This window comes from Chionomys nivalis, chromosome 23 (genome assembly GCF_950005125.1).
Source record: "Chionomys nivalis chromosome 23, mChiNiv1.1, whole genome shotgun sequence".
In the NCBI taxonomy this organism is placed as follows: domain Eukaryota; kingdom Metazoa; phylum Chordata; class Mammalia; order Rodentia; family Cricetidae; genus Chionomys; species Chionomys nivalis.
This window is the reverse complement of record NC_080108.1, coordinates 32,129,623-32,151,728: the sequence shown is the minus strand read 5'-3', so window position 1 is coordinate 32,151,728 and position 22,106 is coordinate 32,129,623. Positions and strand designations below refer to the sequence as shown.

Below are 22,106 nucleotides of genomic sequence, written 5' to 3'. Positions count from 1 at the left end.
CGGTACCACAGGAGGTTGCATCTATTACCCCAGTGTTGAGGCTTGCAGTCCAAATTGGAGGATTCTCGAACTCGGCTTGCCATGAAGAGAGACTGTCAGAGGGCGGCAACCAGTCAGAGGCGTCCCTGTCAGAGAAGGAGATAGAGACAGAGATGGTAATGGAGAAAGAGACAGAAAGACAAAGAGACAAGGCCAAAAGGAGAGCGAGAGTTCCAAAGAAAGTGTTGCCTTGCTAGGCTGCATAGCATCTCCTAGAGTGAAGTCCTGTGGGGAAGGCTTAGTGCACTTTGACCTCAGGCCCTTTGCATTAGCAAGAGAGAGGTTTGCAGGTGCCAGTAGCCCTGGCTGTCAATTTGTCAGACCTGGTCAGGGAATAGGAGGCAAGGTTTGCTCAGGGAACATGTCCAAAGAGAGCTGAGTCCTGAGGCTTGAGCTTGAGTCTGCCAGGCGAGCGCGACCTTGTTAGTGAATCCAGTGAGCTGGTTTCCGGGCTGACTTTAGTCAGAGCAGCCTCTGAGGATATTTATTTATTTATTTATTTATTTATTTATTTATTTATTTATTTTTTGAGTGAGAGACTGCTTGCTGGTGTTGCAGTAGCTGGATGCGTCGGGCGGACAGATATTTGTGGAATGGCTGCAGAGAGGGCCAAATATCACCTTCAAGGCCACGCAGGGTGCCAGGGTCGGGGCAAGCCCTGAGACTTGACCAGTTTGCTGTCGGTCGTCTGGCAAACCATGCTGGAGGGTTTGGGCAGAGCAGGGGAGCTGGCAGAACACTTGTTGCCCGATCGTCCCACTGAGACCCACCAGCCCAAGCCCTCCCAGAGCCAGTGTCATGGCTCCCAGTGTAACGAGGGCCTGTGCTTTTATGTCTTCACAGTGTTGCATCTGTGGCACGCATGGCCACAGGGCAGAGAGAATGGCCCAGCACCCCAGGCCATGCCTACGGCTGAGGGCAGCAGACTGAGCCGCCCGCACTCTTGTCCACTGGTGTTGGTGACTTGCAGCAGAAGGCCAGAGGACCAAGGTAAGCATGCCATGAATTGCCAGCACGAGCTGACGATTGTCGGGTCTTGGTGGTGCTGCGAGGTGTGCCCATTCGTGCCTCCAGACCTGTCTGCACCCGCCTCTAGCAGACTTAGGTCCTCAAGGTGCTCCCGCCTTCCAGGCATGGACCCATTGCAACCTCCCTTTCCCAGATGGGGCACGTCTGGGCAGTTCTCGCACTCCCCAACACCCACCCTGGCTTGAGAGGAGACCTACCTCTGAAAGTCTCTGGGCCAGGCCACTCCAGCGTGCTTGGATCGATGATGATTCCCAGTCAATCATTCCTTGGAAAAGCTGAACAAAATGAGTGAAAACTCAGTACCACCGCTCTCATCGAGACTGAGGTCCTGCACCTTGGGTCACCCAGGTCCTCTGGGAGTAGGATACGGGCTTGCCAACCACTCCCCTGCTCCTGCCCTCCTCCAGCACTGGCCTGACTCAGTCCCTCCCGATGGCGATGGCCTTGTTCTTTCACGGCTCTGCTAGCGGTCATGGGCAACGTTTAGGCAGAATATTGGAGGCTCTCTGGGAATCTTTCCTTGCTCTTGCCTCCTTGAGATCCTGAGAGGGAGTGGCTAGGTGCTCTGGCTCCTGGAGGGCCCTTGCAAACAATGGCAGTCTGTGTAGCTGAAACAGGTGGAAGAAGGTCCATTCAACATTGTCCCGGTCACTGGGAGGTTCAGGCCCAGCGGGGAGACCTCCAAGGAAGCTGTCAGGTTGGTGGCAGCCCCACAGAGTAGCCGCTGAGAGGGATTCGAGGTGAAGTGAGCTGCTGCCCAGGGAATGCGACCTGGGACGTGGTTCCTTCAGGCCTATCCGGCCGTGGTCTCTTCTGTTGCTTGGAATCCAATGGGGAGTTGGATAGATGGAGACAGAGAGAGATTCTGTGGCTTGGTACACTCAAGGTACTCAGGGAGTGTTCCCAGTCCTGATAGGGCAAAGCCCAAAACTTTGAGGGGGATGACAGATTCCATAGCCCCCCAACTCCAGTCTCACATTCCACCCAGCTATGTGCTCTCAGACTTGGGGCTCTTGGCAAGAAGTCACTGGCAGAAACAGGAGACTTTCCTACACGTGCCTCAAAGAGTTGTGCCGAGCTGTGCCGAAACTGGAAATCGGGAAGCCTTTGGTGGGGGGTAGGCCGTTTGCCTTGACAGTAGGGTCACACATGCATGGCTCCTGGTGGAGGACCAATTTGAGAAGGTCCCTTTGTCCGATCCATGAAACTAGGGGTCCTGCCTTGGCTCTGGCCAATCTCAAAGCCAGGACGGTCCAGATTTGTGAATAGCATTCTTCACCAGGGTCGCTTTCTTCTAGAAGGGACTGTTTGGGGTCCAGCCATGGCTCCCATGGCAAAATTCCTTGGGGTGCCAGCTTGTAGTTCAAGCGAGGCTGGCTAGAGAGCCTTACTATTGAGCAGGGGCGTCTGCCAAAGCTGCTTGTGCTTGCAAGGTTGCTTTCCAGGCAATCAGAAGGCTTGGGCTTTGCAAGGTGTCTGGGGAGATGTCCGGTTCTTCTGGTTACCCTTGCGGTACCACAGGAGGTTGCATCTATTACCCCAGTGTTGAGGCTTGCAGTCCAAATTGGAGGATTCTCGAACTCGGCTTGCCATGAAGAGAGACTGTCAGAGGGCGGCAACCAGTCAGAGGCGTCCCTGTCAGAGAAGGAGATAGAGACAGAGATGGTAATGGAGAAAGAGACAGAAAGACAAAGAGACAAGGCCAAAAGGAGAGCGAGAGTTCCAAAGAAAGTGTTGCCTTGCTAGGCTGCATAGCATCTCCTAGAGTGAAGTCCTGTGGGGAAGGCTTAGTGCACTTTGACCTCAGGCCCTTTGCATTAGCAAGAGAGAGGTTTGCAGGTGCCAGTAGCCCTGGCTGTCAGTTTGTCAGACCTGGTCAGGGAATAGGAGGCAAGGTTTGCTCAGGGAACGAGCTGAGTCCTGAGGCTTGAGCTTGAGTCTGCCAGGCGGGCGCGACCTTGTTAGTGAATCCAGTGAGCTGGTTTCCGGGCTGACTTTAGTCAGAGCAGCCTCTGAGGATATTTATTTATTTATTTATTTATTTATTTATTTATTTATTTATTTTTTGAGTGAGAGACTGCTTGCTGGTGTTGCAGTAGCTGGATGCGTCGGGCGGACAGATATTTGTGGAATGGCTGCAGAGAGGGCCAAATATCACCTTCAAGGCCACGCAGGGTGCCAGGGTCGGGGCAAGCCCTGAGACTTGACCAGTTTGCTGTCGGTCGTCTGGCAAACCATGCTGGAGGGTTTGGGCAGAGCAGGGGAGCTGGCAGAACACTTGTTGCCCGATCGTCCCACTGAGACCCACCAGCCCAAGCCCTCCCAGAGCCAGTGTCATGGCTCCCAGTGTAACGAGGGCCTGTGCTTTTATGTCTTCACAGTGTTGCATCTGTGGCACGCATGGCCACAGGGCAGAGAGAATGGCCCAGCACCCCAGGCCATGCCTACGGCTGAGGGCAGCAGACTGAGCCGCCCGCACTCTTGTCCACTGGTGTTGGTGACTTGCAGCAGAAGGCCAGAGGACCAAGGTAAGCATGCCATGAATTGCCAGCACGAGCTGACGATTGTCGGGTCTTGGTGGTGCTGCGAGGTGTGCCCATTCGTGCCTCCAGACCTGTCTGCACCCGCCTCTAGCAGACTTAGGTCCTCAAGGTGCTCCCGCCTTCCAGGCATGGACCCATTGCAACCTCCCTTTCCCAGATGGGGCACGTCTGGGCAGTTCTCGCACTCCCCAACACCCACCCTGGCTTGAGAGGAGACCTACCTCTGAAAGTCTCTGGGCCAGGCCACTCCAGCGTGCTTGGATCGATGATGATTCCCAGTCAATCATTCCTTGGAAAAGCTGAACAAAATGAGTGAAAACTCAGTACCACCGCTCTCATCGAGACTGAGGTCCTGCACCTTGGGTCACCCAGGTCCTCTGGGAGTAGGATACGGGCTTGCCAACCACTCCCCTGCTCCTGCCCTCCTCCAGCACTGGCCTGACTCAGTCCCTCCCGATGGCGATGGCCTTGTTCTTTCACGGCTCTGCTAGCGGTCATGGGCAACGTTTAGGCAGAATATTGGAGGCTCTCTGGGAATCTTTCCTTGCTCTTGCCTCCTTGAGATCCTGAGAGGGAGTGGCTAGGTGCTCTGGCTCCTGGAGGGCCCTTGCAAACAATGGCAGTCTGTGTAGCTGAAACAGGTGGAAGAAGGTCCATTCAACATTGTCCCGGTCACTGGGAGGTTCAGGCCCAGCGGGGAGACCTCCAAGGAAGCTGTCAGGTTGGTGGCAGCCCCACAGAGTAGCCGCTGAGAGGGATTCGAGGTGAAGTGAGCTGCTGCCCAGGGAATGCGACCTGGGACGTGGTTCCTTCAGGCCTATCCGGCCGTGGTCTCTTCTGTTGCTTGGAATCCAATGGGGAGTTGGATAGATGGAGACAGAGAGAGATTCTGTGGCTTGGTACACTCAAGGTACTCAGGGAGTGTTCCCAGTCCTGATAGGGCAAAGCCCAAAACTTTGAGGGGGATGACAGATTCCATAGCCCCCCAACTCCAGTCTCACATTCCACCCAGCTATGTGCTCTCAGACTTGGGGCTCTTGGCAAGAAGTCACTGGCAGAAACAGGAGACTTTCCTACACGTGCCTCAAAGAGTTGTGCCGAGTTGTGCCGAGCTGTGCCGAAACTGGAAATCGGGAAGCCTTTGGTGGGGGGTAGGCCGTTTGCCTTGACAGTAGGGTCACACATGCATGGCTCCTGGTGGAGGACCAATTTGAGAAGGTCCCTTTGTCCGATCCATGAAACTAGGGGTCCTGCCTTGGCTCTGGCCAATCTCAAAGCCAGGACGGTCCAGATTTGTGAATAGCATTCTTCACCAGGGTCGCTTTCTTCTAGAAGGGACTGTTTGGGGTCCAGCCATGGCTCCCATGGCAAAATTCCTTGGGGTGCCAGCTTGTAGTTCAAGCGAGGCTGGCTAGAGAGCCTTACTATTGAGCAGGGGCGTCTGCCAAAGCTGCTTGTGCTTGCAAGGTTGCTTTCCAGGCAATCAGAAGGCTTGGGCGTTGCAAGGTGTCTGGGGAGATGTCCGGTTCTTCTGGTTACCCTTGCGGTACCACAGGAGGTTGCATCTATTACCCCAGTGTTGAGGCTTGCAGTCCAAATTGGAGGATTCTCGAACTCGGCTTGCCATGAAGAGAGACTGTCAGAGGGCGGCAACCAGTCAGAGGCGTCCCTGTCAGAGAAGGAGATAGAGACAGAGATGGTAATGGAGAAAGAGACAGAAAGACAAAGAGACAAGGCCAAAAGGAGAGCGAGAGTTCCAAAGAAAGTGTTGCCTTGCTAGGCTGCATAGCATCTCCTAGAGTGAAGTCCTGTGGGGAAGGCTTAGTGCACTTTGACCTCAGGCCCTTTGCATTAGCAAGAGAGAGGTTTGCAGGTGCCAGTAGCCCTGGCTGTCAGTTTGTCAGACCTGGTCAGGGAATAGGAGGCAAGGTTTGCTCAGGGAACATGTCCAAAGAGAGCTGAGTCCTGAGGCTTGAGCTTGAGTCTGCCAGGCGGGCGTGACCTTGTTAGTGAATCCAGTGAGCTGGTTTCCGGGCTGACTTTAGTCAGAGCAGCCTCTGAGGATATTTATTTATTTATTTATTTATTTATTTATTTATTTATTTATTTTTTGAATGAGAGACTGCTTGCTGGTGTTGCAGTAGCTGGATGCGTCGGGCGGACAGATATTTGTGGAATGGCTGCAGAGAGGGCCAAATATCACCTTCAAGGCCACGCAGGGTGCCAGGGTCGGGGCAAGCCCTGAGACTTGACCAGGTTGCTGTCGGTCGTCTGGCAAACCATGCTGGAGGGTTTGGGCAGAGCAGGGGAGCTGGCAGAACACTTGTTGCCCGATCGTCCCACTGAGACCCACCAGCCCAAGCCCTCCCAGAGCCAGTGTCATGGCTCCCAGTGTAACGAGGGCCTGTGCTTTTATGTCTTCACAGTGTTGCATCTGTGGCACGCATGGCCACAGGGCAGAGAGAATGGCCCAGCACCCCAGGCCATGCCTACGGCTGAGGGCAGCAGACTGAGCCGCCCGCACTCTTGTCCACTGGTGTTGGTGACTTGCAGCAGAAGGCCAGAGGACCAAGGTAAGCATGCCATGAATTGCCAGCACGAGCTGACGATTGTCGGGTCTTGGTGGTGCTGCGAGGTGTGCCCATTCGTGCCTCCAGACCTGTCTGCACCCGCCTCTAGCAGACTTAGGTCCTCAAGGTGCTCCCGCCTTCCAGGCATGGACCCATTGCAACCTCCCTTTCCCAGATGGGGCACGTCTGGGCAGTTCTCGCACTCCCCAACACCCACCCTGGCTTGAGAGGAGACCTACCTCTGAAAGTCTCTGGGCCAGGCCACTCCAGCGTGCTTGGATCGATGATGATTCCCAGTCAATCATTCCTTGGAAAAGCTGAACAAAATGAGTGAAAACTCAGTACCACCGCTCTCATCGAGACTGAGGTCCTGCACCTTGGGTCACCCAGGTCCTCTGGGAGTAGGATACGGGCTTGCCAACCACTCCCCTGCTCCTGCCCTCCTCCAGCACTGGCCTGACTCAGTCCCTCCCGATGGCGATGGCCTTGTTCTTTCACGGCTCTGCTAGCGGTCATGGGCAACGTTTAGGCAGAATATTGGAGGCTCTCTGGGAATCTTTCCTTGCTCTTGCCTCCTTGAGATCCTGAGAGGGAGTGGCTAGGTGCTCTGGCTCCTGGAGGGCCCTTGCAAACAATGGCAGTCTGTGTAGCTGAAACAGGTGGAAGAAGGTCCATTCAACATTGTCCCGGTCACTGGGAGGTTCAGGCCCAGCGGGGAGACCTCCAAGGAAGCTGTCAGGTTGGTGGCAGCCCCACAGAGTAGCCGCTGAGAGGGATTCGAGGTGAAGTGAGCTGCTGCCCAGGGAATGCGACCTGGGACGTGGTTCCTTCAGGCCTATCCGGCCGTGGTCTCTTCTGTTGCTTGGAATCCAATGGGGAGTTGGATAGATGGAGACAGAGAGAGATTCTGTGGCTTGGTACACTCAAGGTACTCAGGGAGTGTTCCCAGTCCTGATAGGGCAAAGCCCAAAACTTTGAGGGGGATGACAGATTCCATAGCCCCCCAACTCCAGTCTCACATTCCACCCAGCTATGTGCTCTCAGACTTGGGGCTCTTGGCAAGAAGTCACTGGCAGAAACAGGAGACTTTCCTACACGTGCCTCAAAGAGTTGTGCCGAGTTGTGCCGAGCTGTGCCGAAACTGGAAATCGGGAAGCCTTTGGTGGGGGGTAGGCCGTTTGCCTTGACAGTAGGGTCACACATGCATGGCTCCTGGTGGAGGACCAATTTGAGAAGGTCCCTTTGTCCGATCCATGAAACTAGGGGTCCTGCCTTGGCTCTGGCCAATCTCAAAGCCAGGACGGTCCAGATTTGTGAATAGCATTCTTCACCAGGGTCGCTTTCTTCTAGAAGGGACTGTTTGGGGTCCAGCCATGGCTCCCATGGCAAAATTCCTTGGGGTGCCAGCTTGTAGTTCAAGCGAGGCTGGCTAGAGAGCCTTACTATTGAGCAGGGGCGTCTGCCAAAGCTGCTTGTGCTTGCAAGGTTGCTTTCCAGGCAATCAGAAGGCTTGGGCGTTGCAAGGTGTCTGGGGAGATGTCCGGTTCTTCTGGTTACCCTTGTGGTACCACAGGAGGTTGCATCTATTACCCCAGTGTTGAGGCTTGCAGTCCAAATTGGAGGATTCTCGAACTCGGCTTGCCATGAAGAGAGACTGTCAGAGGGTGGTAACCAGTCAGAGGCGTCCCTGTCAGAGAAGGAGATAGAGACAGAGATGGTAATGGAGAAAGAGACAGAAAGACAAAGAGACAAGGCCAAAAGGAGAGCGAGAGTTCCAAAGAAAGTGTTGCCTTGCTAGGCTGCACAGCATCTCCTAGAGTGAAGTCCTGTGGGGAAGGCTTAGTGCACTTTGACCTCAGGCCCTTTGCATTAGCAAGAGAGAGGTTTGCAGGTGCCAGTAGCCCTGGCTGTCAGTTTGTCAGACCTGGTCAGGGAATAGGAGGCAAGGTTTGCTCAGGGAACATGTCCAAAGAGAGCTGAGTCCTGAGGCTTGAGCTTGAGTACGCCAGGCGGGCGTGACCTTGTTAGTGAATCCAGTGAGCTGGTTTCCGGGCTGACTTTAGTCAGAGCAGCCTCTGAGGATATTTATTTATTTATTTATGTATTTATTTATTTATTTATTTATTTATTTTTTGAGTGAGAGAATGCTTGCTGGTGTTGCAGTAGCTGGATGCGTCGGGCGGACAGATATTTGTGGAATGGCTGCAGAGAGGGCCAAATATCACCTTCAAGGCCACGCAGGGTGCCAGGGTCGGGGCAAGCCCTGAGACTTGACCAGTTTGCTGTCGGTCGTCTGGCAAACCATGCTGGAGGGTTTGGGCAGAGCAGGGGAGCTGGCAGAACACTTGTTGCCCGATCGTCCCACTGAGACCCACCAGCCCAAGCCCTCCCAGAGCCAGTGTCATGGCTCCCAGTGTAACGAGGGCCTGTGCTTTTATGTCTTCACAGTGTTGCATCTGTGGCACGCATGGCCACAGGGCAGAGAGAATGGCCCAGCACCCCAGGCCATGCCTACGGCTGAGGGCAGCAGACTGAGCCGCCCGCACTCTTGTCCACTGGTGTTGGTGACTTGCAGCAGAAGGCCAGAGGACCAAGGTAAGCATGCCATGAATTGCCAGCACGAGCTGACGATTGTCGGGTCTTGGTGGTGCTGCGAGGTGTGCCCATTCGTGCCTCCAGACCTGTCTGCACCCGCCTCTAGCAGACTTAGGTCCTCAAGGTGCTCCCGCCTTCCAGGCATGGACCCATTGCAACCTCCCTTTCCCAGATGGGGCACGTCTGGGCAGTTCTCGCACTCCCCAACACCCACCCTGGCTTGAGAGGAGACCTACCTCTGAAAGTCTCTGGGCCAGGCCACTCCAGCGTGCTTGGATCGATGATGATTCCCAGTCAATCATTCCTTGGAAAAGCTGAACAAAATGAGTGAAAACTCAGTACCACCGCTCTCATCGAGACTGAGGTCCTGCACCTTGGGTCACCCAGGTCCTCTGGGAGTAGGATACGGGCTTGCCAACCACTCCCCTGCTCCTGCCCTCCTCCAGCACTGGCCTGACTCAGTCCCTCCCGATGGCGATGGCCTTGTTCTTTCACGGCTCTGCTAGCGGTCATGGGCAACGTTTAGGCAGAATATTGGAGGCTCTCTGGGAATCTTTCCTTGCTCTTGCCTCCTTGAGATCCTGAGAGGGAGTGGCTAGGTGCTCTGGCTCCTGGAGGGCCCTTGCAAACAATGGCAGTCTGTGTAGCTGAAACAGGTGGAAGAAGGTCCATTCAACATTGTCCCGGTCACTGGGAGGTTCAGGCCCAGCGGGGAGACCTCCAAGGAAGCTGTCAGGTTGGTGGCAGCCCCACAGAGTAGCCGCTGAGAGGGATTCGAGGTGAAGTGAGCTGCTGCCCAGGGAATGCGACCTGGGACGTGGTTCCTTCAGGCCTATCCGGCCGTGGTCTCTTCTGTTGCTTGGAATCCAATGGGGAGTTGGATAGATGGAGACAGAGAGAGATTCTGTGGCTTGGTACACTCAAGGTACTCAGGGAGTGTTCCCAGTCCTGATAGGGCAAAGCCCAAAACTTTGAGGGGGATGACAGATTCCATAGACCCCCAACTCCAGTCTCACATTCCACCCAGCTATGTGCTCTCAGACTTGGGGCTCTTGGCAAGAAGTCACTGGCAGAAACAGGAGACTTTCCTACACGTGCCTCAAAGAGTTGTGCCGAGTTGTGCCGAGCTGTGCCGAAACTGGAAATCGGGAAGCCTTTGGTGGGGGGTAGGCCGTTTGCCTTGACAGTAGGGTCACACATGCATGGCTCCTGGTGGAGGACCAATTTGAGAAGGTCCCTTTGTCCGATCCATGAAACTAGGGGTCCTGCCTTGGCTCTGGCCAATCTCAAAGCCAGGACGGTCCAGATTTGTGAATAGCATTCTTCACCAGGGTCGCTTTCTTCTAGAAGGGACTGTTTGGGGTCCAGCCATGGCTCCCATGGCAAAATTCCTTGGGGTGCCAGCTTGTAGTTCAAGCGAGGCTGGCTAGAGAGCCTTACTATTGAGCAGGGGCGTCTGCCAAAGCTGCTTGTGCTTGCAAGGTTGCTTTCCAGGCAATCAGAAGGCTTGGGCTTTGCAAGGTGTCTGGGGAGATGTCCGGTTCTTCTGGTTACCCTTGCGGTACCACAGGAGGTTGCATCTATTACCCCAGTGTTGAGGCTTGCAGTCCAAATTGGAGGATTCTCGAACTCGGCTTGCCATGAAGAGAGACTGTCAGAGGGTGGTAACCAGTCAGAGGCGTCCCTGTCAGAGAAGGAGATAGAGACAGAGATGGTAATGGAGAAAGAGACAGAAAGACAAAGAGACAAGGCCAAAAGGAGAGCGAGAGTTCCAAAGAAAGTGTTGCCTTGCTAGGCTGCACAGCATCTCCTAGAGTGAAGTCCTGTGGGGAAGGCTTAGTGCACTTTGACCTCAGGCCCTTTGCATTAGCAAGAGAGAGGTTTGCAGGTGCCAGTAGCCCTGGCTGTCAGTTTGTCAGACCTGGTCAGGGAATAGGAGGCAAGGTTTGCTCAGGGAACATGTCCAAAGAGAGCTGAGTCCTGAGGCTTGAGCTTGAGTATGCCAGGCGGGCGTGACCTTGTTAGTGAATCCAGTGAGCTGGTTTCCGGGCTGACTTTAGTCAGAGCAGCCTCTGAGGATATTTATTTATTTATTTATGTATTTATTTATTTATTTATTTATTTATTTTTTGAGTGAGAGAATGCTTGCTGGTGTTGCAGTAGCTGGATGCGTCGGGCGGACAGATATTTGTGGAATGGCTGCAGAGAGGGCCAAATATCACCTTCAAGGCCACGCAGGGTGCCAGGGTCGGGGCAAGCCCTGAGACTTGACCAGTTTGCTGTCGGTCGTCTGGCAAACCATGCTGGAGGGTTTGGGCAGAGCAGGGGAGCTGGCAGAACACTTGTTGCCCGATCGTCCCACTGAGACCCACCAGCCCAAGCCCTCCCAGAGCCAGTGTCATGGCTCCCAGTGTAACGAGGGCCTGTGCTTTTATGTCTTCACAGTGTTGCATCTGTGGCACGCATGGCCACAGGGCAGAGAGAATGGCCCAGCACCCCAGGCCATGCCTACGGCTGAGGGCAGCAGACTGAGCCGCCCGCACTCTTGTCCACTGGTGTTGGTGACTTGCAGCAGAAGGCCAGAGGACCAAGGTAAGCATGCCATGAATTGCCAGCACGAGCTGACGATTGTCGGGTCTTGGTGGTGCTGCGAGGTGTGCCCATTCGTGCCTCCAGACCTGTCTGCACCCGCCTCTAGCAGACTTAGGTCCTCAAGGTGCTCCCGCCTTCCAGGCATGGACCCATTGCAACCTCCCTTTCCCAGATGGGGCACGTCTGGGCAGTTCTCGCACTCCCCAACACCCACCCTGGCTTGAGAGGAGACCTACCTCTGAAAGTCTCTGGGCCAGGCCACTCCAGCGTGCTTGGATCGATGATGATTCCCAGTCAATCATTCCTTGGAAAAGCTGAACAAAATGAGTGAAAACTCAGTACCACCGCTCTCATCGAGACTGAGGTCCTGCACCTTGGGTCACCCAGGTCCTCTGGGAGTAGGATACGGGCTTGCCAACCACTCCCCTGCTCCTGCCCTCCTCCAGCACTGGCCTGACTCAGTCCCTCCCGATGGCGATGGCCTTGTTCTTTCACGGCTCTGCTAGCGGTCATGGGCAACGTTTAGGCAGAATATTGGAGGCTCTCTGGGAATCTTTCCTTGCTCTTGCCTCCTTGAGATCCTGAGAGGGAGTGGCTAGGTGCTCTGGCTCCTGGAGGGCCCTTGCAAACAATGGCAGTCTGTGTAGCTGAAACAGGTGGAAGAAGGTCCATTCAACATTGTCCCGGTCACTGGGAGGTTCAGGCCCAGCGGGGAGACCTCCAAGGAAGCTGTCAGGTTGGTGGCAGCCCCACAGAGTAGCCGCTGAGAGGGATTCGAGGTGAAGTGAGCTGCTGCCCAGGGAATGCGACCTGGGACGTGGTTCCTTCAGGCCTATCCGGCCGTGGTCTCTTCTGTTGCTTGGAATCCAATGGGGAGTTGGATAGATGGAGACAGAGAGAGATTCTGTGGCTTGGTACACTCAAGGTACTCAGGGAGTGTTCCCAGTCCTGATAGGGCAAAGCCCAAAACTTTGAGGGGGATGACAGATTCCATAGCCCCCCAACTCCAGTCTCACATTCCACCCAGCTATGTGCTCTCAGACTTGGGGCTCTTGGCAAGAAGTCACTGGCAGAAACAGGAGACTTTCCTACACGTGCCTCAAAGAGTTGTGCCGAGCTGTGCCGAAACTGGAAATCGGGAAGCCTTTGGTGGGGGGTAGGCCGTTTGCCTTGACAGTAGGGTCACACATGCATGGCTCCTGGTGGAGGACCAATTTGAGAAGGTCCCTTTGTCCGATCCATGAAACTAGGGGTCCTGCCTTGGCTCTGGCCAATCTCAAAGCCAGGACGGTCCAGATTTGTGAATAGCATTCTTCACCAGGGTCGCTTTCTTCTAGAAGGGACTGTTTGGGGTCCAGCCATGGCTCCCATGGCAAAATTCCTTGGGGTGCCAGCTTGTAGTTCAAGCGAGGCTGGCTAGAGAGCCTTACTATTGAGCAGGGGCGTCTGCCAAAGCTGCTTGTGCTTGCAAGGTTGCTTTCCAGGCAATCAGAAGGCTTGGGCTTTGCAAGGTGTCTGGGGAGATGTCCGGTTCTTCTGGTTACCCTTGCGGTACCACAGGAGGTTGCATCTATTACCCCAGTGTTGAGGCTTGCAGTCCAAATTGGAGGATTCTCGAACTCGGCTTGCCATGAAGAGAGACTGTCAGAGGGTGGTAACCAGTCAGAGGCGTCCCTGTCAGAGAAGGAGATAGAGACAGAGATGGTAATGGAGAAAGAGACAGAAAGACAAAGAGACAAGGCCAAAAGGAGAGCGAGAGTTCCAAAGAAAGTGTTGCCTTGCTAGGCTGCACAGCATCTCCTAGAGTGAAGTCCTGTGGGGAAGGCTTAGTGCACTTTGACCTCAGGCCCTTTGCATTAGCAAGAGAGAGGTTTGCAGGTGCCAGTAGCCCTGGCTGTCAGTTTGTCAGACCTGGTCAGGGAATAGGAGGCAAGGTTTGCTCAGGGAACATGTCCAAAGAGAGCTGAGTCCTGAGGCTTGAGCTTGAGTATGCCAGGCGGGCGTGACCTTGTTAGTGAATCCAGTGAGCTGGTTTCCGGGCTGACTTTAGTCAGAGCAGCCTCTGAGGATATTTATTTATTTATTTATGTATTTATTTATTTATTTATTTATTTATTTATTTTTTGAGTGAGAGAATGCTTGCTGGTGTTGCAGTAGCTGGATGCGTCGGGCGGACAGATATTTGTGGAATGGCTGCAGAGAGGGCCAAATATCACCTTCAAGGCCACGCAGGGTGCCAGGGTCGGGGCAAGCCCTGAGACTTGACCAGTTTGCTGTCGGTCGTCTGGCAAACCATGCTGGAGGGTTTGGGCAGAGCAGGGGAGCTGGCAGAACACTTGTTGCCCGATCGTCCCACTGAGACCCACCAGCCCAAGCCCTCCCAGAGCCAGTGTCATGGCTCCCAGTGTAACGAGGGCCTGTGCTTTTATGTCTTCACAGTGTTGCATCTGTGGCACGCATGGCCACAGGGCAGAGAGAATGGCCCAGCACCCCAGGCCATGCCTACGGCTGAGGGCAGCAGACTGAGCCGCCCGCACTCTTGTCCACTGGTGTTGGTGACTTGCAGCAGAAGGCCAGAGGACCAAGGTAAGCATGCCATGAATTGCCAGCACGAGCTGACGATTGTCGGGTCTTGGTGGTGCTGCGAGGTGTGCCCATTCGTGCCTCCAGACCTGTCTGCACCCGCCTCTAGCAGACTTAGGTCCTCAAGGTGCTCCCGCCTTCCAGGCATGGACCCATTGCAACCTCTCTTTCCCAGATGGGGCACGTCTGGGCAGTTCTCGCACTCCCCAACACCCACCCTGGCTTGAGAGGAGACCTACCTCTGAAAGTCTCTGGGCCAGGCCACTCCAGCGTGCTTGGATCGATGATGATTCCCAGTCAATCATTCCTTGGAAAAGCTGAACAAAATGAGTGAAAACTCAGTACCACCGCTCTCATCGAGACTGAGGTCCTGCACCTTGGGTCACCCAGGTCCTCTGGGAGTAGGATACGGGCTTGCCAACCACTCCCCTGCTCCTGCCCTCCTCCAGCACTGGCCTGACTCAGTCCCTCCCGATGGCGATGGCCTTGTTCTTTCACGGCTCTGCTAGCGGTCATGGGCAACGTTTAGGCAGAATATTGGAGGCTCTCTGGGAATCTTTCCTTGCTCTTGCCTCCTTGAGATCCTGAGAGGGAGTGGCTAGGTGCTCTGGCTCCTGGAGGGCCCTTGCAAACAATGGCAGTCTGTGTAGCTGAAACAGGTGGAAGAAGGTCCATTCAACATTGTCCCGGTCACTGGGAGGTTCAGGCCCAGCGGGGAGACCTCCAAGGAAGCTGTCAGGTTGGTGGCAGCCCCACAGAGTAGCCGCTGAGAGGGATTCGAGGTGAAGTGAGCTGCTGCCCAGGGAATGCGACCTGGGACGTGGTTCCTTCAGGCCTATCCGGCCGTGGTCTCTTCTGTTGCTTGGAATCCAATGGGGAGTTGGATAGATGGAGACAGAGAGAGATTCTGTGGCTTGGTACACTCAAGGTACTCAGGGAGTGTTCCCAGTCCTGATAGGGCAAAGCCCAAAACTTTGAGGGGGATGACAGATTCCATAGCCCCCCAACTCCAGTCTCACATTCCACCCAGCTATGTGCTCTCAGACTTGGGGCTCTTGGCAAGAAGTCACTGGCAGAAACAGGAGACTTTCCTACACGTGCCTCAAAGAGTTGTGCCGAGTTGTGCCGAGCTGTGCCGAAACTGGAAATCGGGAAGCCTTTGGTGGGGGGTAGGCCGTTTGCCTTGACAGTAGGGTCACACATGCATGGCTCCTGGTGGAGGACCAATTTGAGAAGGTCCCTTTGTCCGATCCATGAAACTAGGGGTCCTGCCTTGGCTCTGGCCAATCTCAAAGCCAGGACGGTCCAGATTTGTGAATAGCATTCTTCACCAAGGTCGCTTTCTTCTAGAAGGGACTGTTTGGGGTCCAGCCATGGCTCCCATGGCAAAATTCCTTGGGGTGCCAGCTTGTAGTTCAAGCGAGGCTGGCTAGAGAGCCTTACTATTGAGCAGGGGCGTCTGCCAAAGCTGCTTGTGCTTGCAAGGTTGCTTTCCAGGCAATCAGAAGGCTTGGGCGTTGCAAGGTGTCTGGGGAGATGTCCGGTTCTTCTGGTTACCCTTGTGGTACCACAGGAGGTTGCATCTATTACCCCAGTGTTGAGGCTTGCAGTCCAAATTGGAGGATTCTCGAACTCGGCTTGCCATGAAGAGAGACTGTCAGAGGGTGGTAACCAGTCAGAGGCGTCCCTGTCAGAGAAGGAGATAGAGACAGAGATGGTAATGGAGAAAGAGACAGAAAGACAAAGAGACAAGGCCAAAAGGAGAGCGAGAGTTCCAAAGAAAGTGTTGCCTTGCTAGGCTGCACAGCATCTCCTAGAGTGAAGTCCTGTGGGGAAGGCTTAGTGCACTTTGACCTCAGGCCCTTTGCATTAGCAAGAGAGAGGTTTGCAGGTGCCAGTAGCCCTGGCTGTCAGTTTGTCAGACCTGGTCAGGGAATAGGAGGCAAGGTTTGCTCAGGGAACATGTCCAAAGAGAGCTGAGTCCTGAGGCTTGAGCTTGAGTATGCCAGGCGGGCGTGACCTTGTTAGTGAATCCAGTGAGCTGGTTTCCGGGCTGACTTTAGTCAGAGCAGCCTCTGAGGATATTTATTTATTTATTTATGTATTTATTTATTTATTTATTTATTTATTTATTTATTTATTTATTTTTTGAGTGAGAGAATGCTTGCTGGTGTTGCAGTAGCTGGATGCGTCGGGCGGACAGATATTTGTGGAATGGCTGCAGAGAGGGCCAAATATCACCTTCAAGGCCACGCAGGGTGCCAGGGTCGGGGCAAGCCCTGAGACTTGACCAGTTTGCTGTCGGTCGTCTGGCAAACCATGCTGGAGGGTTTGGGCAGAGCAGGGGAGCTGGCAGAACACTTGTTGCCCGATCGTCCCACTGAGACCCACCAGCCCAAGCCCTCCCAGAGCCAGTGTCATGGCTCCCAGTGTAACGAGGGCCTGTGCTTTTATGTCTTCACAGTGTTGCATCTGTGGCACGCATGGCCACAGGGCAGAGAGAATGGCCCAGCACCCCAGGCCATGCCTACGGCTGAGGGCAGCAGACTGAGCCGCCCGCACTCTTGTCCACTGGTGTTGGTGACTTGCAGCAGAAGGCCAGAGGACCAAGGTAAGCATGCCATGAATTGCCAGCACGAGCTGACGATTGTCGGGTCTTGGTGGTGCTGCGAGGTGTGCCCATTCGTGCCTCCAGACCTGTCTGCACCCGCCTCTAGCAGACTTAGGTCCTCAAGGTGCTCCCGCCTTCCAGGCATGGACCCATTGCAACCTCCCTTTCCCAGATGGGGCACGTCTGGGCAGTTCTCGCACTCCCCAACACCCACCCTGGCTTGAGAGGAGACCTACCTCTGAAAGTCTCTGGGCCAGGCCACTCCAGCGTGCTTGGATCGATGATGATTCCCAGTCAATCATTCCTTGGAAAAGCTGAACAAAATGAGTGAAAACTCAGTACCACCGCTCTCATCGAGACTGAGGTCCTGCACCTTGGGTCACCCAGGTCCTCTGGGAGTAGGATACGGGCTTGCCAACCACTCCCCTGCTCCTGCCCTCCTCCAGCACTGGCCTGACTCAGTCCCTCCCGATGGCGATGGCCTTGTTCTTTCACGGCTCTGCTAGCGGTCATGGGCAACGTTTAGGCAGAATATTGGAGGCTCTCTGGGAATCTTTCCTTGCTCTTGCCTCCTTGAGATCCTGAGAGGGAGTGGCTAGGTGCTCTGGCTCCTGGAGGGCCCTTGCAAACAATGGCAGTCTGTGTAGCTGAAACAGGTGGAAGAAGGTCCATTCAACATTGTCCCGGTCACTGGGAGGTTCAGGCCCAGCGGGGAGACCTCCAAGGAAGCTGTCAGGTTGGTGGCAGCCCCACAGAGTAGCCGCTGAGAGGGATTCGAGGTGAAGTGAGCTGCTGCCCAGGGAATGCGACCTGGGACGTGGTTCCTTCAGGCCTATCCGGCCGTGGTCTCTTCTGTTGCTTGGAATCCAATGGGGAGTTGGATAGATGGAGACAGAGAGAGATTCTGTGGCTTGGTACACTCAAGGTACTCAGGGAGTGTTCCCAGTCCTGATAGGGCAAAGCCCAAAACTTTGAGGGGGATGACAGATTCCATAGACCCCCAACTCCAGTCTCACATTCCACCCAGCTATGTGCTCTCAGACTTGGGGCTCTTGGCAAGAAGTCACTGGCAGAAACAGGAGACTTTCCTACACGTGCCTCAAAGAGTTGTGCCGAGTTGTGCCGAGCTGTGCCGAAACTGGAAATCGGGAAGCCTTTGGTGGGGGGTAGGCCGTTTGCCTTGACAGTAGGGTCACACATGCATGGCTCCTGGTGGAGGACCAATTTGAGAAGGTCCCTTTGTCCGATCCATGAAACTAGGGGTCCTGCCTTGGCTCTGGCCAATCTCAAAGCCAGGACGGTCCAGATTTGTGAATAGCATTCTTCACCAGGGTCGCTTTCTTCTAGAAGGGACTGTTTGGGGTCCAGCCATGGCTCCCATGGCAAAATTCCTTGGGGTGCCAGCTTGTAGTTCAAGCGAGGCTGGCTAGAGAGCCTTACTATTGAGCAGGGGCGTCTGCCAAAGCTGCTTGTGCTTGCAAGGTTGCTTTCCAGGCAATCAGAAGGCTTGGGCGTTGCAAGGTGTCTGGGGAGATGTCCGGTTCTTCTGGTTACCCTTGTGGTACCACAGGAGGTTGCATCTATTACCCCAGTGTTGAGGCTTGCAGTCCAAATTGGAGGATTCTCGAACTCGGCTTGCCATGAAGAGAGACTGTCAGAGGGTGGTAACCAGTCAGAGGCGTCCCTGTCAGAGAAGGAGATAGAGACAGAGATGGTAATGGAGAAAGAGACAGAAAGACAAAGAGACAAGGCCAAAAGGAGAGCGAGAGTTCCAAAGAAAGTGTTGCCTTGCTAGGCTGCACAGCATCTCCTAGAGTGAAGTCCTGTGGGGAAGGCTTAGTGCACTTTGACCTCAGGCCCTTTGCATTAGCAAGAGAGAGGTTTGCAGGTGCCAGTAGCCCTGGCTGTCAGTTTGTCAGACCTGGTCAGGGAATAGGAGGCAAGGTTTGCTCAGGGAACATGTCCAAAGAGAGCTGAGTCCTGAGGCTTGAGCTTGAGTATGCCAGGCGGGCGTGACCTTGTTAGTGAATCCAGTGAGCTGGTTTCCGGGCTGACTTTAGTCAGAGCAGCCTCTGAGGATATTTATTTATTTATTTATGTATTTATTTATTTATTTATTTATTTTTTGAGTGAGAGAATGCTTGCTGGTGTTGCAGTAGCTGGATGCGTCGGGCGGACAGATATTTGTGGAATGGCTGCAGAGAGGGCCAAATATCACCTTCAAGGCCACGCAGGGTGCCAGGGTCGGGGCAAGCCCTGAGACTTGACCAGTTTGCTGTCGGTCGTCTGGCAAACCATGCTGGAGGGTTTGGGCAGAGCAGGGGAGCTGGCAGAACACTTGTTGCCCGATCGTCCCACTGAGACCCACCAGCCCAAGCCCTCCCAGAGCCAGTGTCATGGCTCCCAGTGTAACGAGGGCCTGTGCTTTTATGTCTTCACAGTGTTGCATCTGTGGCACGCATGGCCACAGGGCAGAGAGAATGGCCCAGCACCCCAGGCCATGCCTACGGCTGAGGGCAGCAGACTGAGCCGCCCGCACTCTTGTCCACTGGTGTTGGTGACTTGCAGCAGAAGGCCAGAGGACCAAGGTAAGCATGCCATGAATTGCCAGCACGAGCTGACGATTGTCGGGTCTTGGTGGTGCTGCGAGGTGTGCCCATTCGTGCCTCCAGACCTGTCTGCACCCGCCTCTAGCAGACTTAGGTCCTCAAGGTGCTCCCGCCTTCCAGGCATGGACCCATTGCAACCTCCCTTTCCCAGATGGGGCACGTCTGGGCAGTTCTCGCACTCCCCAACACCCACCCTGGCTTGAGAGGAGACCTACCTCTGAAAGTCTCTGGGCCAGGCCACTCCAGCGTGCTTGGATCGATGATGATTCCCAGTCAATCATTCCTTGGAAAAGCTGAACAAAATGAGTGAAAACTCAGTACCACCGCTCTCATCGAGACTGAGGTCCTGCACCTTGGGTCACCCAGGTCCTCTGGGAGTAGGATACGGGCTTGCCAACCACTCCCCTGCTCCTGCCCTCCTCCAGCACTGGCCTGACTCAGTCCCTCCCGATGGCGATGGCCTTGTTCTTTCACGGCTCTGCTAGCGGTCATGGGCAACGTTTAGGCAGAATATTGGAGGCTCTCTGGGAATCTTTCCTTGCTCTTGCCTCCTTGAGATCCTGAGAGGGAGTGGCTAGGTGCTCTGGCTCCTGGAGGGCCCTTGCAAACAATGGCAGTCTGTGTAGCTGAAACAGGTGGAAGAAGGTCCATTCAACATTGTCCCGGTCACTGGGAGGTTCAGGCCCAGCGGGGAGACCTCCAAGGAAGCTGTCAGGTTGGTGGCAGCCCCACAGAGTAGCCGCTGAGAGGGATTCGAGGTGAAGTGAGCTGCTGCCCAGGGAATGCGACCTGGGACGTGGTTCCTTCAGGCCTATCCGGCCGTGGTCTCTTCTGTTGCTTGGAATCCAATGGGGAGTTGGATAGATGGAGACAGAGAGAGATTCTGTGGCTTGGTACACTCAAGGTACTCAGGGAGTGTTCCCAGTCCTGATAGGGCAAAGCCCAAAACTTTGAGGGGGATGACAGATTCCATAGCCCCCCAACTCCAGTCTCACATTCCACCCAGCTATGTGCTCTCAGACTTGGGGCTCTTGGCAAGAAGTCACTGGCAGAAACAGGAGACTTTCCTACACGTGCCTCAAAGAGTTGTGCCGAGTTGTGCCGAGCTGTGCCGAAACTGGAAATCGGGAAGCCTTTGGTGGGGGGTAGGCCGTTTGCCTTGACAGTAGGGTCACACATGCATGGCTCCTGGTGGAGGACCAATTTGAGAAGGTCCCTTTGTCCGATCCATGAAACTAGGGGTTCTGCCTTGGCTCTGGCCAATCTCAAAGCCAGGACGGTCCAGATTTGTGAATAGCATTCTTCACCAGGGTCGCTTTCTTCTAGAAGGGACTGTTTGGGGTCCAGCCATGGCTCCCATGGCAAAATTCCTTGGGGTGCCAGCTTGTAGTTCAAGCGAGGCTGGCTAGAGAGCCTTACTATTGAGCAGGGGCGTCTGCCAAAGCTGCTTGTGCTTGCAAGGTTGCTTTCCAGGCAATCAGAAGGCTTGGGCGTTGCAAGGTGTCTGGGGAGATGTCCGGTTCTTCTGGTTACCCTTGCGGTACCACAGGAGGTTGCATCTATTACCCCAGTGTTGAGGCTTGCAGTCCAAATTGGAGGATTCTCGAACTCGGCTTGCCATGAAGAGAGACTGTCAGAGGGCGGCAACCAGTCAGAGGCGTCCCTGTCAGAGAAGGAGATAGAGACAGAGATGGTAATGGAGAAAGAGACAGAAAGACAAAGAGACAAGGCCAAAAGGAGAGCGAGAGTTCCAAAGAAAGTGTTGCCTTGCTAGGCTGCACAGCATCTCCTAGAGTGAAGTCCTGTGGGGAAGGCTTAGTGCACTTTGACCTCAGGCCCTTTGCATTAGCAAGAGAGAGGTTTGCAGGTGCCAGTAGCCCTGGCTGTCAGTTTGTCAGACCTGGTCAGGGAATAGGAGGCAAGGTTTGCTCAGGGAACATGTCCAAAGAGAGCTGAGTCCTGAGGCTTGAGCTTGAGTATGCCAGGCGGGCGTGACCTTGTTAGTGAATCCAGTGAGCTGGTTTCCGGGCTGACTTTAGTCAGAGCAGCCTCTGAGGATATTTATTTATTTATTTATGTATTTATTTATTTATTTATTTATTTTTTGAGTGAGAGAATGCTTGCTGGTGTTGCAGTAGCTGGATGCGTCGGGCGGACAGATATTTGTGGAATGGCTGCAGAGAGGGCCAAATATCACCTTCAAGGCCACGCAGGGTGCCAGGGTCGGGGCAAGCCCTGAGACTTGACCAGTTTGCTGTCGGTCGTCTGGCAAACCATGCTGGAGGGTTTGGGCAGAGCAGGGGAGCTGGCAGAACACTTGTTGCCCGATCGTCCCACTGAGACCCACCAGCCCAAGCCCTCCCAGAGCCAGTGTCATGGCTCCCAGTGTAACGAGGGCCTGTGCTTTTATGTCTTCACAGTGTTGCATCTGTGGCACGCATGGCCACAGGGCAGAGAGAATGGCCCAGCACCCCAGGCCATGCCTACGGCTGAGGGCAGCAGACTGAGCCGCCCGCACTCTTGTCCACTGGTGTTGGTGACTTGCAGCAGAAGGCCAGAGGACCAAGGTAAGCATGCCATGAATTGCCAGCACGAGCTGACGATTGTCGGGTCTTGGTGGTGCTGCGAGGTGTGCCCATTCGTGCCTCCAGACCTGTCTGCACCCGCCTCTAGCAGACTTAGGTCCTCAAGGTGCTCCCGCCTTCCAGGCATGGACCCATTGCAACCTCCCTTTCCCAGATGGGGCACGTCTGGGCAGTTCTCGCACTCCCCAACACCCACCCTGGCTTGAGAGGAGACCTACCTCTGAAAGTCTCTGGGCCAGGCCACTCCAGCGTGCTTGGATCGATGATGATTCCCAGTCAATCATTCCTTGGAAAAGCTGAACAAAATGAGTGAAAACTCAGTACCACCGCTCTCATCGAGACTGAGGTCC

General features: G+C 54.7%; 9 non-coding genes across 9 annotated transcripts; all 9 read left to right on the top strand.

Moving 5' to 3' along the window:
- The first annotated feature begins 1,303 nt into the window (after positions 1–1,303).
- LOC130865708 (small nucleolar RNA SNORD116) lies at positions 1,304–1,397 on the top strand. Its single transcript, XR_009056255.1, has one exon. It is a non-coding gene; the product is annotated as a small nucleolar RNA SNORD116 (small nucleolar RNA).
- A 2,473-nt stretch (positions 1,398–3,870) lies between these two features.
- On the top strand, positions 3,871–3,964 carry LOC130865707 (small nucleolar RNA SNORD116). The gene has a single exon (XR_009056254.1). It is a non-coding gene; the product is annotated as a small nucleolar RNA SNORD116 (small nucleolar RNA).
- A 2,494-nt stretch (positions 3,965–6,458) lies between these two features.
- LOC130865706 (small nucleolar RNA SNORD116) lies at positions 6,459–6,552 on the top strand. Its single transcript, XR_009056253.1, has one exon. It is a non-coding gene; the product is annotated as a small nucleolar RNA SNORD116 (small nucleolar RNA).
- Positions 6,553–9,050: 2,498 nt separating this feature from the next.
- On the top strand, positions 9,051–9,144 carry LOC130865705 (small nucleolar RNA SNORD116). Its single transcript, XR_009056252.1, has one exon. It is a non-coding gene; the product is annotated as a small nucleolar RNA SNORD116 (small nucleolar RNA).
- A 2,498-nt stretch (positions 9,145–11,642) lies between these two features.
- LOC130865704 (small nucleolar RNA SNORD116) lies at positions 11,643–11,736 on the top strand. The gene has a single exon (XR_009056251.1). It is a non-coding gene; the product is annotated as a small nucleolar RNA SNORD116 (small nucleolar RNA).
- Positions 11,737–14,228: 2,492 nt separating this feature from the next.
- On the top strand, positions 14,229–14,322 carry LOC130865703 (small nucleolar RNA SNORD116). The gene has a single exon (XR_009056250.1). It is a non-coding gene; the product is annotated as a small nucleolar RNA SNORD116 (small nucleolar RNA).
- A 2,514-nt stretch (positions 14,323–16,836) lies between these two features.
- Positions 16,837–16,930, top strand: LOC130865702 (small nucleolar RNA SNORD116). Its single transcript, XR_009056249.1, has one exon. It is a non-coding gene; the product is annotated as a small nucleolar RNA SNORD116 (small nucleolar RNA).
- Positions 16,931–19,424: 2,494 nt separating this feature from the next.
- LOC130865701 (small nucleolar RNA SNORD116) lies at positions 19,425–19,518 on the top strand. Its single transcript, XR_009056248.1, has one exon. It is a non-coding gene; the product is annotated as a small nucleolar RNA SNORD116 (small nucleolar RNA).
- A 2,494-nt stretch (positions 19,519–22,012) lies between these two features.
- Positions 22,013–22,106, top strand: LOC130865700 (small nucleolar RNA SNORD116). The gene has a single exon (XR_009056247.1). It is a non-coding gene; the product is annotated as a small nucleolar RNA SNORD116 (small nucleolar RNA).